The 19271-nt window shown below is 39.4% G+C and overlaps 1 protein-coding gene across 4 annotated transcripts in view; it reads left to right on the forward strand.

Annotated features, from left to right (window-relative positions):
• Positions 1 to 19271, forward strand: part of HIPK3 (homeodomain interacting protein kinase 3) — a 69314-nt gene that overhangs the window by 16595 nt on the left and 33448 nt on the right. The gene's annotated exons all lie outside the window — the stretch shown is intronic.

Raw genomic sequence — 19271 nt, forward strand, 5'->3', positions numbered from 1 at the left:
TTGAATGTTTTGATAGTCTTGTCTTTTTCCTGGAAGTATGTTTTGTGTTGTTCTCTGAAGCCATCACTTACTGCTATTTTGAGACCTCTGAGACTGTTCAAAAGGAAAAGAAAAAAATTATCTTTCACTTGCTTGTTTAGGATGTCTTTCCAGCCTTCCTAACATGGTGGATTTTTTTTCCTGTAAGCAGCTGGACAGTGTCCTAGAAGTGCCATGTTTCTATATCCTGTTGCCAAAGATTATGTAAATGCCTCTGTTTTTCTCTAGCACTTGTAAATATTTTCCCTAGTTCTTAGAAACTCCATTCTGTCTGAGTGCTTTCAGCAGCTGTGGAGTTCAGTAACCTTCTGGAGTTAGGGAGTGATAGGATGCTTAAATGTTGAGGGTGATAGCAAAAGGGTGTTTAAAGTGATTTTGGTATGTGGTTGCATTCTACTTTTGCCTGAAAATGGGTGTATGTTTTCGATAGTTTTGTTTGGTTATTTTTTTAAAGCTTTCTTTGAATAGTTACCCAATCTGCCTGGCATTTAAAAATTATCAATATTTAGTCCTTTTGTTTTCCTTATGAGCTAAACTTGTGTTGATTGAAGATCTTCCAGTTCTGCTTTGCATCACTGGCAGTAGTATGTGCTGTGTATTGCCCATCTGCTGGTTGAGTAAGAAGCTAGTAAACTAGGACAATGAGTACTTGGAAGAAAATTTTAAATATTTTACAGCTATTCATGCTGGAAAGGAAAACTTGTGCACTGCAATTCTAGGCTTGATGAAATTAGTGATTGGAGTTCATGCCAGAGGAATCTATTTTTTCACTGTAGCTTATAAACAAGAACGCTTCATGTACAGCGCTCACATAAAATATTCTAATTCATCACCTGCACTCTCTATTACTTAATTGCAAACTGCAGCAGAGGATTTTAAAACTTCATGAAGTTCATCAACAGAAAACTAAATAGGGAAATGTTATGGATTGATGCATGTTCACATTATACAAAAATATACATGAGAGGGAATAAAAAGTTAAATAACTTGGGAGTTCATTTTGGTGTAAAAGCTGTGATAAATTTTTATGTAAAATCAAAAGATACTGTGGTTTTGGGCCTCTCAGGACAAATCAGGCCAGGTTTGCAAAGATGGCAGGAGTTCTGAGAGGCTCTGGACAAGTGCAAAGGTCTTACCTTGAGCTGGTCTGTGCAGAATCAGAATCCAGCAGATACTCAAGATGCATGGTCTGAGAATGTTTCCCTACCTATTTTGGCTTTTTTATTTATTGAAGCAATTACAGATTATTGTGATCTATTGCCATTTTTCACTCCTTTCTCCCCAAGAACAGAGGGGAGACTGTGGACAGCCAGGCTGGGTGGTCCTATTGGAGTACTTCAGCCTCAACTAACTACTTTCAGCAGTTTTTTTTTTCTGGTTCAGATGGCTCAATAGACAAGACGTTGTTTTTTAGTTGCCTACATAAAAATGCAGTAGCTGTAGTTGTGTTTTACTTGGCTTGATGTTGCTTTGCAGCTCTCAATAGAATTCTGGCACACTTATGGGTTTGGGCAGGTCCATTGCTGGCAGGATCAGTATGCAACTCCTTGGCATGTTGGATGCTTGCATTACACTCAAATGTGACTTAGTGGGGTTCCCTGTGGGTGTTAATTCAAATATATCATCCCCCAAGAATAAGATAAGATTTGTGGGTGCATATACTTGTCTTGCCTCAATGCTGTTGTTGAATGATATGGACTCATATGGTGTGTGCACCTAAAATTTCCTAGTTATTAAGTTATGCTTAAGTGCTTTGTAAATATTCAGGTTTCAGTAGATCATATTCTTTGTTTGTTTTGTATAGTCTTATTACCCTTCTATAAAGTAGCATCTAAGTCAGAAATGTTTGAAAATAAAAAGAAGAAAAAAGGTTAGGGTCCATCTACTTGAATTTTTTTTTAATATCTAAATATTGGTTGAGATAATTTTGAAAAAAAAAACAAACCACCAAACAACTATACTTCAAAATTACTTTCAACAGAAGTTTTTACTTCTGAACAGGTTTTCAACATGCTGGATTTCATCATGGATGTGTAGCTCTCTACCAGTTGTGTGATTCAAACTAACTTTGTGTAGACTGGCAGTTCTTCAAAATTTCTTTTTGTTCTATTGGAAGCACCAGACGAGTGCAAATAATAGCAGAAAATAGGGATTTGATTCAAAAGCTTTAAAAATAGATGATGCTGGGGAAATTTGAAGTGAAAAGTCTTACAGAAGAATGTGAAGGGCCTTCAGAGAATATCTTGTGTTGAGATGGCATTTGTTTTAAGAGAGGTTGTGCTTTTGGTCAATCAAATAAGGAGAAGTTATATATAAAATATAACTGTACTTAAATGCTTTTTGTATTAGAAGAACCTGGGAGTGATAGTGCAGGTTTCACCTGTTTGACTGTGACATGTCAAAACAAGTTTTACAAAACTGAGTAAAGAGAAAAAGTTGTTTGTTGGTGGTGCTTTTTGGTTTTGTTTTGTTGGGTTTTTTTCTCCCTTGGTCTGATCATTGCTTCTGTTTTTTTGTTCCTGGGACCAGAGTGAACTAATGATTGTGAGAATGGAGAATGCTCCAATGTCCAGAATTGAATAAATAATCCTATTTTATTTATATACAGCCTATATAGAGCCTATTTATATACAGCCTATACAGACTGTTTATTTTGAATTCTAGTGTCACAATTTTGCATCTGTAAGAGGAAGTGAGTAATGAGTTGGAAAAATGAGTAATAAGAGGATTAGGACTTAAGGAGGGGAACATTATGTAGCCAGATGAATGGATAATGGGCTGGCTTACCTTGCCTATAGCAGCAGGAGAGGTGACCTAATGATAATTGGAAATATTAGGGTACTTCTGTATGAGAAGAGGTCCTAAACATGTGAGACTAACTGAATTTTAAAAAGGTATAAGCAAACACAAAAATGGAGACAAGACTGCATGGACTGATAATGACTTGATGTTTTCCTGTTTCTGTTTCAGCTTTGACAAGCAAAGAGAAAATAAGAAAATGGTTAAAAGAAGTATGAAAAATAGATTTGAGATTTTGTTACCTTTTGGAAGCTCCTGTTTGTTGTATTGCTAGAAATTGTTGAGTATGGGTATGAATAAGTACTAGATACGATTCGCTGTCTGAAGTCAGAGATGATTTTTTATTTGTTTTAAAGATCTGATGTTATTCTCAATGCTCTTTCCCTGAAAGGCAGTGTCTGTGCTTACATGCTCTTTTTATGCTGGTCTGGATTTTAATAGCTGTGGACTAGAGAGATCTGGTATTTGAAGCCCTTTTCTGCTTCTGGCCTCACACATTAAGACTGCTGACCTTTTATGAGTGATCTAAGGAGGTAAATAACTAAGCAGTGTGTACATTTTCAAAAGAAAATACCCTTACGTACAGCGTAGGTGATCAAGCTTTTGTCATTTATGGAAATGGTATGAGGAGTGTGTTGCTGTCCTTTTGGTCAACTGTGCCCCAAATCATGAGAAGGGGAGTGTTGCATCCCAAATGGAAAGCAGTGCAGGCTGTGGAGGAGGAGAATCAAAGCATCTGTTTCTAAGTCTGGTCTCTTGTGCTCATCTGGCAAGGCAGAAAGTTCTCGCGGGACATGGTGTTTCTCTCTGGAAGTAATTTTCCTTTGTTTTGCCTCTTTCCTGAGGTGAGATGCATTTGGGAAAGCAGGTATGAGAAGAGAGGCTTCAGAATGGCTGTCTGCAATTAGCGGTAGCCTCCAAGAGGAGTGGAGTGAAATGGTCAAGGTGGTGCTGCCCATCTGCTTCAGGGAGCCAGGTTACCTTCCTTTCTGCTGCCATGGGAAGCAGTGGCCCTCTCAGTGTATGGCACTCAGAGGTAGCTCTTCAGGGAATTACTGCTCAGTTTTTTTTTCAAGAGGAATCACCTTCATATTGATTTAATTTGGGTTCCCTTCCTAAGGGGATTTTAAAATTGAGTCTTCAGTAAACCTTACCAAATTCATCATTCATAAAATCCCTGTCACACTGTGGATCTGATAGTAGCCATTGAGTGTGCTACTTCATTGCAGGATCCTGCAGCACAGTCCCCAAAAGGAGTTCAACAGTGGCTCATCACCAGCCCCTGTGGCTGCCTCCATGCTTATTTCACCTCCTGTCTCCAAGGAAAACATCATCACCTTTGTGCTGAGTCAGATCATATTGCTGGTAGAGTGCCGCTGGAAGCTTGACTGAAAATGGGTTTTGAGGATTAATGATGCCTTGTTCAGGCTGCCCTAGAGCAGAGACTGGAGGGAGCTAAAGAATCAAGCAGGGATTGATTCAAAGCATCTCCTCCATGGATCCACCTTGGGCAGCACCAGAGCCCAGCCAGGGCTGCACCCAAGATGAACCAAAATGGCCCCAAAATGCACCAGCGCTCCCGGGCTCTCTCCCTTGGATCAGTTCTGCTCCATTTGCATCTTGCAGTTCATTGTCCCATTCCAGCTTTAGCCCCTGCAGTCCCACCCTGCTTGTTTTTCTCTCTGCAGCCCACGGTGTTTGTGCTCTTGGGGCTGAGATTGGGATCATTTGTCCTTGGTGCCCAGCTGGAGCAGGAATTGTTTTGTCTCCCTGCTCTGTGCACAGAGCTCAGCATCCCCTCATGTGAAGCTCAGACCCACACACTAAAGCAGCACATAATGTGAAAAATATAAAAGCTAAAACCTGAGGGATCATAAGCCCTTGGTTTCCCATCCAAAGGATGTTCCTTTTGGCATCAAGGGATCTGCAGGCAAACTGGTATTGCCAAATTCATTGGGAAAACAAAGTGAGTGGGAAGCAATATAAGTGATCTCCAGATTAAACTGGGCACCAGCTGGACCCCATAGGCTGCTGGGCAGCTGCAGTGGTGTGGCAGAATGGAAGGTGTCTGGTTAGTAAGAGATGCTCATAGCTCAGAAATGTTTCTCTGTTCCACTGGTGACAGCAGTAAAATACGATCCTGGGTATTCAGCTGTGCACTCATAAGGAAAAGCAAGTGATGTGAGTAGATGCACTCAGTGCAGTCACCCCATTCCAGAGCTGGACAGTGATATTCTCCCTCCAGCCTTCCAACTAAGGGTAGTGCCTAATCAACAGACTCGTTCCAGACAAAATGCCAAATGTCAATAGTGTTGCAACGGAGCTCAGAGAGATGGAAAAATCACTGTTGGATGTGTTCCTGGTGGCTGAGAGCAGGCTTTTCCCCCTCTCCTCTTGCCCTCCTCTCCCATGAAGATCAGAGAGGACAGAGGAAAAGTGATAATAATTGTGTTCTGTGGTCACGACACTGTTTTCACTTGCCCAGTCAGTTCTGCTGCAGCTCAAAGAGTGATTTGGTCTGATATGGGCCCTTCTGTTTTAAAGAGTTTTGGAAGGAGAAGAAAGTAGTTGAGCTGTGGAGTTTAATTACTACCCCTGAGCTGGGCTCAGTGAGGGTTCTGTGCGTGCTCTGAGGCCGTTGCAGCAGGACAGCTTTTTATTTATGACTTTTGCAGCTTCATGCTAAGTTTCAGAATAAACCACCCTCAGCTTAGGCTGGTTTTTTCTTCCCTCAACTTTATGTAATATACTTGACTTCTTGTTCTCCTTTCTTACATGCATTCCTTCAAAATTAGAAAAAAATATTCTCATGGCCATAAATTCCCAGAGAGGCTTATTTTCTCCCTGGCCTTTGTAACTTGGTCCTTGTCACTCCAGGGACTCCTGAGAACACAGAGTGACAGTGACTCTCCCTTGAGTGGGATTTGGAAATGGAATGTTTTCTTTCTGTAGGTTGGGCTTGTCAGCAGGATGGGTTGTTATGGCTCAGTGACACAACTGTTACATCCCTGCAGACGATTATCTTCCCCTAATGTCAGATCAGCATGCAACTTCTCTATGTTTCAAATAGCAGTTAAAAACCTATATACAAATAAACATATCTCTTAATACAGCTTTTCTTTAAAGCAGTGAGCAAGGGGAGAAGCTGTGCAAAACTGACATCTTGGGAAGCAACTGCCTTTTCAAGTTCACCCATTGCTGTTGCATACTTGAAGCTTTTAAATGAGCTTTTTCTAGAGTGGGGTGTCTGAGGGTTTTTTTCTCCTTTTACAATGCCTAAAATTCTTGCTCAGTGTTTATTAAATTTTGGGGTTGATATGTTTAAATTAGAAGCAAAGCTCTGTTAATCAATTGATTTTTCTGTCAGTTTGGGAAGCGCAGTGCGAGAACAAGCTAAAAATGCCTCTGTAAACAACTTCCACCTCAACATGCTAGCAGATGTTATTCTATCACTTTGAACTGTGCATCACTGAAGTGTATTGGGATATCTTAAAATAGTCAGGGGTGGTGGCCAGGAACGGTAGACTTCTATAGATGGTGAGGCTGTTTCGCTGCTGCAGTGAAATAAGCCAGAAGTACATGCTGCTGAGGTCGTTGGCTTGCTCAAGGTCAGCCTGTTCAAAGTCAGCTGCTCTGCTGTGAGCATGCTTTCAGGCAGGGGTATATATAAGAGAGTCCTGATAATGTAAGGAATTGCTGTTACAAGTGAATTGGGACACTTCACAGTTTTTTATCCCCCCTCTTTAAAGTCGCAGAGCTGCGGCTGCTGGTTTCTTTCCTTATCGGAGCAAACGGAACTTAATGTCAAGATAAACCTTTGTGGCTTGTGTCTGTGAACAAATTGTTTTATTGATTTGGCAAGACTTTGTTTGTACTTTTTGCATACTGTTCATTAATTGTTTTATTGAATTCCCCTTTTAAACTTCATGATTAATAGGGCCGAACAAAAACCATTAAGAGTATCATCCAGGAGTGGCAATCTTAGCTCATCATGACTTCATGTTTATGTAGCTATTTGATAACAAATGTATTTTCAATTCTCTCATTATTTTCTAGTCAACATAACGTGCTCTCTAATACCTTATTATTCTCTGTTCATAGACGCAGAAAACAAAAGTAGATTTTTTTTGTAATGGTGTGGTTCTTTGGTTTTATGTTTGGGATTTTTTTTTTTTTAATTCTGTAGAAATGAGTGTCAGGGTTACTGTTATTTTGCAAGTTTTTTTTTTAATCCTCTCTGAAGATCCATAGGAGACTCATGAGGATGGGAGTGGATGAAATGCCATCCAGCCTTCATGTTGGGTTTTTTCCTGAGCAAGAGATTCTCTGAGTAACATAACCTGGGATAACACATGGAGCATTTGAATGTACCATGTACCTGTTGGAGATTCTAGTAATGTCAGCCCAGATTTCAAGTTAATCATGATGGCTGGAGCAGCAATGTGAATCAGAGTTCAGATGAGGGTTCTCTTAGTCCATAGGTTGCTTCAGTTTAACAGAATGGAAATTCTTTCATGGTTTTCAAGGCAGAAGAGCTCTTGGTTCTTGCTATATTTAATTTTTGCTGAGCTTGAATGATAGACCTGTTTGCCCTGGCTAAAGTTTTGGGAAGCAGCTTTTATTTTTCACATATGAAAATAGATCTACTGAAATGTGATCCTTTTTTTTTTTCACTGCACTGATATTTAAGTCCCAAAGATCTGTTCCTCGTATGTGAGCATGGCTATATCAGATATCTCACTTGCAGAAAATATCGGTGGTAGCTGCAGTGCTACCATTTGTAAATGCTAATATTTGTAAATATTGTGACAAATTGGTCCCACTGTGGGGCTCCTGTGAGAATATGGCTTTCCTGGTGTAGCAGCAGGTAGTACTAGATGTGAATCAAGGTGGTGGAAAGCCAAGCCTCTGCTCCAGCCCATCTTCTCCACCTGACATCCTTGGCTTCAGGGGAGAGGTGTCCTGTGGGTGGAGGCTCCTTCTGCATCCATGGCTTCCTCCAGGAGTGAAGAGGATGGAGCAGATGTGTTGGAAGTCTGTTGACTGGAAAATCAAGCAGCTTGAGCAAGTGCAGATGGATATGTGAGCATGTTTTACGCTCACGTGGAGTCAGACCAAAACCAGCAATAAAATACCAGGGAATTAAAAACCAAAACACTGACAAGAGAAGAAACCTCTTGTGAATTCAGGCACTGATTGGAAAGTAGTATTGGTGTCTGGGATAAAAAGAATTGTTTGGGATGTTATTAAGTAGAATTCAAGTTTGTATGAATATAAATGGCCTGAAATGTCTGGACTGTTAAATTTTACACTGTATATTTGAAAATTCTTGGTCCTACAGTGCTAGGTAATGTTTTCAAGGGTTTTTTTTTCTTTTTGTTAGAAGCTGTTAAAACAGCTTCTGTCAACTGAAATGGGATTAGAGGGCTGGGAGAAACAAGCCAAAAGCATTTCACAGATAAGATTTTCAAGCAGTTGCATTTTGAGACTATGATGTTACCTTAAGAACATTTCCCCCTTTGTAAATACCAAGGATGTTTCAGTTGTCCCAGGACAGTGCAGCAGTTTCTCACAAAATATCATCTCTTTATGTGATTATTACCTTTTTTCAGAATTGCACTGTTGAATTTTCATTAGTATTTGAATGCTTTCTTGGAAGTTTTTGAGAATGATAGGGCCTTACCCTTGTAGTGAATCTTTGGTATTCAAAATGTTAAAACCACCTAATACTTCACAATGAAATCTTTCACAAGAGTACACTTTGTTTTGAGTGTAGTGCGCAAAACCTTTTTAAATGTTGAAGATTCAAAATTCATGTGAATTTCAAATGTATTTTAATTGTCCCATATTGATTCCAGGAATTGAAGTGAAACAGATTTTACCATTATTTTTGTTACTTTCTCTCAATAAAACTTAATTCTCTGATAACTTTCAAACATGCGCATTTCATGGCTTCTTTGAAAAACTGCAGGCACCACCTCACTTATGTAGAAGGCTTTTGTTTAAATATAACACTATATGAAGCTTTTAAACTGCATATTACTGTTGTTTTATCAACTGAAAAACTGTTAGGGTGTGCTGTAGGTCATAGATCAGTACTGGCACTTGATACTTGCTAAAAAGATATGCTGGCAAAACCCAGCAAATTTACACTAATAGTATTTGGATGTTGTTCTTTGTGCCTTTTTTTGAACCCCAGTTAATGTTTAAATTTTTGAGCTGCTGATTTTCTCACTCTTTCACTGCTTGCCATCCAGCCAAGATCTAGTTGTTTTTTAAAATATAAATTATGCTTTATTTACACATATTTTGTTGAAATATCTCGAAGTATTCTTCAAGAATACAAAGAATACAATGCTTCCCCTGCACTCTTCTCCAGACTAAACATCCCCAGCTCTCTCAGCTGCTCCTCATAGGACTTATGTTCCAGGTCCTTCACCAGCTTTGTTGCTTTTCTCTGGACCAGCACTGTGTGGAGATGCAGCTGATTTTGGACATTTCACCTCCCCGGGAAAGTAGCTAGGAGTAGAGCAAAGGGCCTCAGCATTTTTGGTAACAAGAGCTGTAAAGCAGAACAGGAGGATGTAATTTGTAAATTATATGGTATGGCTGCTGACTGCTTTGGTTTTCATATAGCCTTGAATTATTTCAACAATTTCCAGTAAGAAAGTATTGTTAAATGGAAAGCTTTCCTGTGCACACAGAGGAGCTGGGACAGCTCTAGAGTTGATGTCTGACTATGCTGGGAGAGACACTAAAAAACGTGGAGTGCTGCACTGGTTCTCAGCTTTATTTCTGCTGGTTTTTAACTGATCTCTTGGCCCTGCCATGAACTGGGAATCTTCTCTCACTGAGTTGACAGTGACCTGTTTTTTTCTGACCAACACCATTCACATCCCTAGTGTTTTCTTGCTTTATGTAATTTTCCTATTTGATGTAGTGTTTAATATAGACAGCAGTTGTTAAGCTGCTAAAAGCCTACCAAAAAAAAAAATAAGGTTAGGAAACTAACTGATATTTAACAAGGGAAAAACCCTGCAACCCTGCAGGGTATTACATAGCAGGATAATTAGGAATTAGCTTGTGTCATTAGTGCCCCAGTACTCCACCCTGTCTGCAGAATGACTGTCTCACAGGGCTGGTTGCTTGTGGAATGCTGCCATGTGTCATTTGGGATATTCAATTTGTAGCCATGTAGTTGCCTTCCTGAAAGAACAACTTCAGGATTGCCAAAGACAAATTAGCACTAATTTTGTTCCACTTAATCTCTCTACACACCACTTCTTCTCAGGTTATGGTTATTAAGTATCTAGATATATATAAATATATATTTTTTTATATATCTAGATATATAAAAACATCTATATCTAGATATTTTCTTCATGTGTCTGTCCCTAGAATCATTAGACTGTGTACAAAAATCATCAAATGACTCTCCACTGACTCTGGTCTAACATAGAGCTATCTGATATAAAATTAAAAGAGAAATATTGGAACCTGAAATACAAGGAATTCTTAGAACTCTGGGCTTGTAAGCCAAAGCTTAGAATTAAACACAGGATTTGATTTGAGATCTTGGAAAAGGCTTCCAAACTTAGGTGTTAGAAGTGAGAATGTGAATATATAGTTTGAAGTAGAGATATATTAAGTGGAGGAAAGTTTAGAGTTTTCGAGTTTAAAATAAAAGTAGTTACAGAGGTGAACAAGGTGTTTAAAATGCAGCACTGTAGGTTTGTGTGTCATAACATGATTGGTTAAGAAATCTTACGCTGTAGTATGGGTCTGTAAGATGAAATATTGAAGGATTGGGTCAAAACCATAAATATCCTTGTTGGCAGTGTTTTATTGGTCCATAACTCCTTAAATGTCTTGTAACTGAGGGTCTTGTGACCTTCTGAGCCATGCAGTGAAGATGTGAGCTGAACTCACCCTTCCTGCCTATGCAGAAGATAAGAAAATAAACTTCATCATCAAAAACTCAAAAGTCCTGTTTCTAACTCATTCAAAACTCCTTCAAAAATCCCCATAGAGAAAGCCCCAAACTTAGTGTAATATTTAATTTACTAAATTGGGTGGAGATCATGCCCATACGTGGTTTCCTGTTCTGCTGGTATTTTTTAACACTTCAGCATTTTCATTCTCTGTGTATCCAGAGGATTGAGGTTATGTGAGACCTCTCCTGCAGGCCTGTATGAAATAATGCCAGTGAAATACCCCTTCTATCAGTTGTTAACCAATGTACATAGGTCACGTTTCCCCAAGATACAGAATCTGCATCAATGTCACCATTTCAAAGAAGGTGGTGTCATATGGATGTGGAATGTCAAATTCATAACAGCAACCTCAGCCCTTCCCTCTCCTTTACTGACACAACAAAAAGTCTAATAGAAGCTAATCACTTTATAATTAGTGCTGTTCTCTCTCCAGACACAGGAGAGCTGCAATTTCCTAGTTTTGGCATGGCCTTTGTTTTGGGTTTCCATGTGTGTCTGATGGTGGGGGCCAGGCTGAGGGTGCTGAGGGGAGTCAGAGACTGTGTGACAAAATGTGCACCTCTTGGAAAGCTGCTGTGTTCATTGGTGGTTGCTGAAGTGTGGCAGAAAGCTGCTTTACATGGTGGTGAGTTTATTTGTACATCCCACTGCTGAGTATTGCACACATGCATGCTCTCAGTCCTTCTTGGTCATGAGTTGCGTGGCTTTTGTATTTTAAATATGTATGAAATTGGATGTAACAACTCCTTTCTCCGTGCTGTTGTGCTTTGATTTTAGCTTTGCTTTCTAAGGTTAGAAAGATATTTTCAAATATTTTTCCCTTTTTTTTTCCTTGTGGCTGTGCCTTAAGCTCTTCCCTTTCTGAGACAAACCTAACATTTTGCCAAGCATGTGATTTACATGCTTTGAGGTGAAGGGCAGTACACAGGTCAGTGTGTTTTAGCAAATCAAAAAGTATGAGTGATTTAATGGCAGTCATTGGAGTGGATTCATTCTGCAGTTTTTAAGTTACAGTGATGTAGGTGAATTTTTCTTCTGCGTGAGACAATGTCCATTTAGCTCCTCTTAAAGATTCTTCAAATGTTTTGAGTTTTTCATGAGAGAATAGTTACAGATAAATTTCTGAAATGTCTCTGTTTATGTTGCACCTCTAACTTTCTAGTGGTTGAGCTGTGAAGACAAGCAAGGGCCCCTTTTGTGAAAATAGACTGTGATCAGCTTGTTGGAGGTGGCACTTGGTGCCCTGCACTTGCCCTTCTGAAATGGGTACTACAAGAAACTCCTGCAGTAAGAAATACTGTGTTTTCTGGGTGGGTGTAATCTAGTGGGGATTTTTGGAAAAACTTGAGAGCTGACCTCTGAGCTTTTTTTGTCTGATTAATGTGCATAAAGTGTGCCTTTGTCCCAGTACCACTGAACCTTTGAGTACTTCAACCCAAATCTGACAGGAGATGAAAATCCCCAAGGTGCCAGTGCCAGAGGTACAAACAGCAGCTGCAGAGTAGAGAGAGGATTCAAAGTGACTCCTGCAGGGTGAAAAGGAAGAAGTTGGTAGTTGTCCTTGCTGTTTTGCAGTAGCTATTTGGCAGGTCACTGTGTGCATAGCTCTGGACTAACTCAGTAACACGTGTGGTGCCTTTGTGTGCTATAGAAAACAAAACAGAGATTGAGGGTTGGTTGTTCATTGCTGTCTGGGGAGAGCAGTAGTGCAAATTTGAAGAAACAGCAACAGAGAAGTATAATTAAGTGCAGTGGTTGTTGATAGGTTTGTTTACATTTGTGTGGCATGACAGCAGATTCTCTTCTTCAGCAGAATGCGGCACAAGTGCGAGAGGCTTCCTGACTTCTGAAGTGGAAATAGTTTCCTGATGTTGACTAAGAGCCTGGGTTCTTAGTTCTCTCTCCAGCTCATTGCTCAACTCCTGCTTCTCATGGCACTGCCACTGCAAGAGGAACAAAAACTCTGCAGATAGAGCAGGAAACTTTATTTTAAAAAACAAAAAAATACAAGATAAAGCAGCCATACCCCCATACATACAAACAAAAAACCCTCCACCCAGCAACCAAACCAACCAAACAAAAAGCCACAAACCCCCAAAAGCAAAGGACATCCCCACCCAAAAAATGTATTGGGGAATGGGAAGGGGAGTGCATGCTCAGAGATAACTGTAGTGTATGCACCTGTACTTCAAGGATTGCCTCCTCAGAGCAGTGTACTGCTGTATCTAATTTTTCTTCCCTTAGGTCCTTTGGTTGGGTTTTTAACCATCCTGTGAAGAAACAAATACTTTATAATGTCTTTCTTGCTTGAACTAGTATGTAGTATCTTGTGCCAAACTTCTGTAGGTCTGAGCCTCTGAGTGAATAGCTGAAAAATTAAAATTAGCCCAGATTGTTCTAAAATACACTTCGATTCTTGACATCTGAAATATTGTAATGTGGAATTCCTCACATATTTCTCCTAAGCACTGTCCTGTAACTCTGCAGCAGCTTGAGCAGGAAGGAAAAGTACTTTGTGCCTGTAAATTACCTTCAGTGGGAGTCACATTGACCTTGTTGATAGAGCACAATTAGTTCTGTGCTTGGGGAATTCTTCCATCACTTGGAATGGTGTGGGTCTAGCAGAAGTGGAGGCCAGTCCTGTTCTGCCTCCTGTTAAACGCCCAGGGGTCAGCATCTCCCAGCTCAGTCCCTGGGCACAGAATGCACCTGGAGAGGCTGTGCAGGAGCAGCTCCCTGCTGCTCCAGGTCGGCAGCACTGTGCCTGGCTAATCTGTGTAATTATTTAGAGTATTTAAGTATCTGCAGTTAAGCAGGCAGGCTTTGCTGCCTTAATAACATCTTACGCAATGGGACCCTTCCCACGCTCCTGGCGGCTCCAGGCTGGAATTTCAGAGTGCACCAGGGCTGGGAGTCACTGGAAATGGACTGTGTGCAATTAACAATATTTTCTTTTGCAAGTCAAAATATCTTTTTTTTTTCTCTAAAATCTCTTGTAAACAGTTATTCAATTTTTTTTTTTTTACATTGAATGAACTGTTACATTTTACTAGAGAACTGGTAGCTGAAAGGGATTAATACCCTAGGTGTTAATTTATGATGTGGTTTAATTTAACACAGCCTTTTTTATTTTTTGTCAAACTTAGCTTTTAATTTAAACTGGATTTTAAAGACAATATTTCAATTTTTGTGCTTTCCATTTATAATCAGACTAAGTTTCCTATTTTTCTTTTTCATTAGCTATGGTTTTTTGCTTTATTGGACTCAGGTGTGGCTTGTCTAAGAAAAATTCAAAACACTTGTTGTGCTTTGAAACCTGATTTGTATAATTTGCATAATTGACAACTGCATGCTTAGGGGTAATGTTTTTGATATATTTTAAAATAATAAAAATAAGTACTTGACACATGTCTGGGATCAACAAATGTATCTCAAGTAGACCTGTATGTCATTACAATATAATTTCCCCTGTAAAGGGGGAATCTTCCTATGCTCAGTCTCATTATTTTTCCTGTGTCAAACACAGCTCATTCTGTAAAAGATGGGATGAGGCAGAGGGCTGTCTCTAATAACTTAGTGAAGAATGTAAACTCAAAGATGCAATCAGTGTCCAGCCTCTGTAGCACATTAAAGGTAGATTTTGCTGCTTCTTTTATCTTCTTTTTTTTTTTTTTAATTAATTAATGACATACTACACTTCTGGCCAATCCAGTTCTGTTTTATGAAATAGGTTCTGTATTTGTTGTGTGAAAAGGTCCTGATGAGGAGCTGCTGTGTGGTGCAACAGGCAATTTTATTGCATGAGTGACCAGTGCTTTGAAGTGTGATCAGTGGCTGCTGATGTTGCTGAGCCAGACAAGAGCCCAGGAAAACAGGGAGAATTGTGCTGGAAGGATGGGTGACATTTTCCAAGCAGCCCTGTGTCAGTACTGTGGGGTAGCACTTTTTGCCAGTGCAGAATGAGGAAACTGTAACTTGCTTTCCCAGGCCTTTGTGCAGCCAGCACATCGGCCTGTCCATGTAACAAACATGTTTTCTTTGGATTGTGTTCCCTGTGCACTTTAACCTTTTTGGTTATTCCCCTTTGGCCCTTCTGGGGGGTTTTGGGACCCTTCATTAGGAAGGCCTGTGCTCTGTCTCCCACCCAGCGTTATCAACATCAGGAAACACAGAGTGGTGTTGGGGGATGAGGAAGGAAGGAAGTTAGACTTCAAAATTCCCCAGTTTGGAACCAGTTAGGTTTTTTTATTGTTTTTGTTCCTGTTGCTGAGCCTAACAACTTTAAAATAAATTCCCTTTATTTGAAGTACAGTAGTAACAAATGATGACACCACTTGGAGGGTTTTTTTTTTCAGTTTCTTTCTGATTTTAGTTAGATGCTGCAAATGGAAATGAGATCTGAAAAAATGAGGGTTCTGCTTGTATTGACATTGTTGTTGATGATTCCATGAAAGCAGAGAGGTCAGAAGTTCCTTTTCCTTGTTTACCTCTGTGTTAGCATCCCACAGAAATGTGAGGGTGAGGGCTCTGCAGAGGTGAATGGAAAATGTTCCCCATTCTGTGCCAGTGGCATTACCCTGAATGCAACTTCATGCAGGAAAAGTTATCTTGGAGAAGGTTATTTCTGTTCTTTCCTATCTCACATCTCTGTGTAAAACCTGTGTATTGTGTGTGCTAAGAAATGGGTGGAGAAGTGAGTGTACATATCTGTGGGTTGCTTTTGATAAGGAAAAAAATGTAAACATTTTCATGAGAAGTATTTGCTGAGAATGCAGAGCTGGATTTGCTTTCCCTTGAAAACATCTGAGAGTTGATTTTCAGGCAGTAGTCAATTTTCACAGCATCAAAATTGAATCATCTTTAAACTAAAAAAAAAATCACCAATGTTAAAATTCAGATGTTAGGTCTTTGGTTGGCTGCTAAATGTATTTAGCCTTCCAACCTGTGACTGATGTATGGTCTAATTTCATTAGAACAGGTAATCCTGTGTCATGCATCTCTTGAATGTTCTTTGCAGCAGTTTTTTTTAGAGCACTTTGGGAACAAATTCATGATGAGCTTGGTGTAATAGTTGCACACAGGATAAAGAAAATAGCTTATAGGTTTGTTCTGGAAATGATGACTTGACAGTAGCCTCTGGCAGTGGAATTTAGCTATCAATAGTGTGTTAATCCAGTTAAGTAGAGAGCCTTTCATAGGGAAATAAGAGTCATGTGTTCTAGCTAAATAATTACCTTTAAAGTAATCATGCAACTTGTAAACATTGCCTCGATATTTTTATGATTTCTTTTTTTGACACAGTTATGACACAGCAATAACTTCTTATTGAAGCAGTTGCACATGCAGAAGCTTTGGATGCTATTTATTTCAGAACATTCTTATCTAAAGCTGTGTTGATACGTGTAGGCACTGACTTCATCAGCTAGCTTTTGCCTGTTCCTGTTTACTGTTTAGAAAATACCAAATGTATGACAATTGTAATGACAACAGCTCTAAATCATAGCAAGCTTGTATTGAGACACACTGCTGATTTGGAGTTTATGAAGCCTGCTTTGTCTGGTTAGTAGGTGTTCCCAGGGGTCAGTTTTCACCCCAGAGATCCCCCTGGATCCTCTTCCCCCTCTGGAGGTTGGGTGATGAAATCCCCTAGGAGGAAGAAGAGCCAGTTAAATGCATGATGGGTTCCTGCAGTTAACCCCTGCAGTGGAATTTTAATCACTCAATTAGTAGATTTTTAACATAGTTTTGTTTTCTGTGCTGAACAGTGAAACAAAAACCACTATGATTTCACTTGTCTCTCATTTCAGTGGGTATAACTGGCACCAGTGGGGCATAAGAAATACACAACACAGTGAGGTATGTGCTTATTCTCTAGAACAAAGCCTATTTTTGGTAGTCCGCTTCAATTTGGTAGGCTTGATTTTTTTTTTTTTTTTCTTTTCTGCTGATGAAACTATAATCACTGAAAATTGAACACCCTCTCCCCCTGACCTTGGCAGATAAAGTCTGATGATGCTTGTTAGGTTGGTTTGTTGGTGTTCCTGGTAGTTCCATGCTGCTTTAAGGTTGAAAAGTTGATGGAATCTAGTGAGTGGAAGCCTGTCATCTGCATCCTGTCATCCACAGTTCGTATGAACGTAAAATGATATCAGGGATATGCATTTGAGTCTGTTTTTGTCAGGTTTAAAATCATAAAATTGATTTAGGAACAGGTCTGGCATCTTTGAGAAACCTTCACACCTGTAGATTTATAAATCAGTTGACCTGTTTACATCAGGTTTAACTGCTGCAGCTCCATAAATATGTTGTGTAGTTACACTTTTAAATTGCAAAAATGATCACTTCTTACTCTACGGAGCTGTAACCACCTTGGGGAAAGCACTTAGTAATCATAATGCACTCTATTGCTACATGATAGTTAATAAGCCTTGAAGTGGATGCTGTAACATTCCATTGGCCATCCTTAGAGGACCTGAAAAGGCAGCAGAATGTAATGTTCTCTGTTTTGTAACAAGGCCATCTTGCCTTTTATTTCCAGGGACACTTGGTTGAGGTCACTGAGGTAAAGGCCTGTTTCCTTGCTACCTCACCAAAGCAGCTTTCTGTCTTTAGGTACTTACAGTACCCTACAAGGCTTGATAAGTCAGTGACATACTTTTTGTAAACTCCAGTGATTTTCACCTTCAGATGAAAATTTATTTCAAAAATGCATCTTTGGGGATTTTTTTTGGATGTCTGACGCATTTCATGTCTTTCTCAGTTGGTTATTTCTGTTTATGTTTGTAAAAATATGTAATCTTAAATCATAGCATAAGCTGATTTGCCCTAAGGCCATTTCCAGTGTCAGAGACAGAAAATAATAATAAGAATACAGAGTTTGTCTAGTTCTGAAATGACTAATGAAAATACCTGATTATCATTATGCTCTAATGGACTCTTCCTCATAAGGTTATGTTACCAGGCTCTAATTCTCTTCTATTTTGATTTTGATGTAGATCTGATACTGTTCTTGTTTCCAGCTATTTATTCTCAAGGGTCTATTTCTGTAGAAGGCTTCAAGTATTCCAGCTTCTCAGCAATTGTCTGATAATGGATAATTTTGCTGCTCCTTTCCCAGCAGCATCATTAATGTATATGTTGTTTACAGAGCCATGACTAGGCTGGTTGACAGCACCTCTTCCTGGGTAATTGTAAACAAATTTGTAAGCCTGTCTTGGCAGTGGGATTACTGCCAAGGATTTATTTAGTATATTGGCCTGCTTGTGGTGGTTTATGCTACCCTATTCATGGATAATATAAATTCTTATTCTTGTATAGTCAATACTGTTTACTGATGTCATTTTTAAAATTGCCATTTTGTGAGGAATTTGCCATTTTCCATTCAGGAAAACTGATTATGGGGAAAATTATGTTACATAGGAGTCCCACTGAGCTGATGATTTCACCTATAAACTTTGTAAGTGTCAGGGACCCAAAAGAACTATAGCACCTTGATGAATCTAGAAGAAAATCACCAAGATTTCCCCCACTAATTGAGGTGTGTGTGTGTGTGTAGGGACTGCTCAGCCTGCAGGCAGCAAAGTAGGACATTGCTGAAATGGAGCTGGGGGTGGCTGCTTTTGGGAGGTGTTTTTTTCTTTCAATAAGACTTTTTTTCCCCAACCCTCCCAATTTTAGCATATGCAGGTTACACTTATTTTTGTAGCTTGACTTCTTCCTAAAAGTGAAAAGCCCAATGTAAAACTGCCAGAAAACGAAATGAGCTTGACTCAAAAGGAAATATTAACTCTGTTAGCAAAGACACAGCAAGGCCAGTGCTAGGAGCTTTACTAAAAAGCAATGACATAATGCAGGGCTGGCCTTTGAAAGTTTGTCCTATCAATTTGTGGTGTGACAACATAACCTAAAAATAGTTCCTGGCACTAAGAAAAGGTAGTGCTTTGATTTGAGGATTTGTTTTTTCCCCCCATGGAAAATTCATATATGCTGGAAACAAACCAATGTGGAATTATACAGATATCCAAGGAAATCACAGATACCTTTTTAGTAGAGATTTGTCAACTGGACTTCAGTTTTCACCTTTTCAAGGAGCAGGAGCTCCTGGTAAATACTCCCACTGTGCAGACTCTCATAGTCCCATAGCCTTTAAGGCAGTGTTCAAGGTTTGGCTATCACGCACAAAATAATCCAACTTCACAATTATTTTATTATTGCAATTTTTGTTAGTTGTTGATGCTTTGAATAAATTTTTAGGTGGCATTGTCTTGGTTTTGTGTTTTGTCAAAGTCATTTGAAAGCTGAACCCAGAATATCTCCCTGGCCTAGTATGGGACTTAAATGGATTGTGGGCTTTATGTAGTGTATATTTCTATTCTCTGTTGAGGACATATTTGAGATATATGGCATAGTGATTTTATATTAATGCATGTTTAATAGTTC

The sequence above is a fragment of the Agelaius phoeniceus genome, chromosome 6 (genome assembly GCF_051311805.1).
Source record: "Agelaius phoeniceus isolate bAgePho1 chromosome 6, bAgePho1.hap1, whole genome shotgun sequence".
Taxonomy (NCBI): Eukaryota; Metazoa; Chordata; class Aves; order Passeriformes; family Icteridae; genus Agelaius; species Agelaius phoeniceus.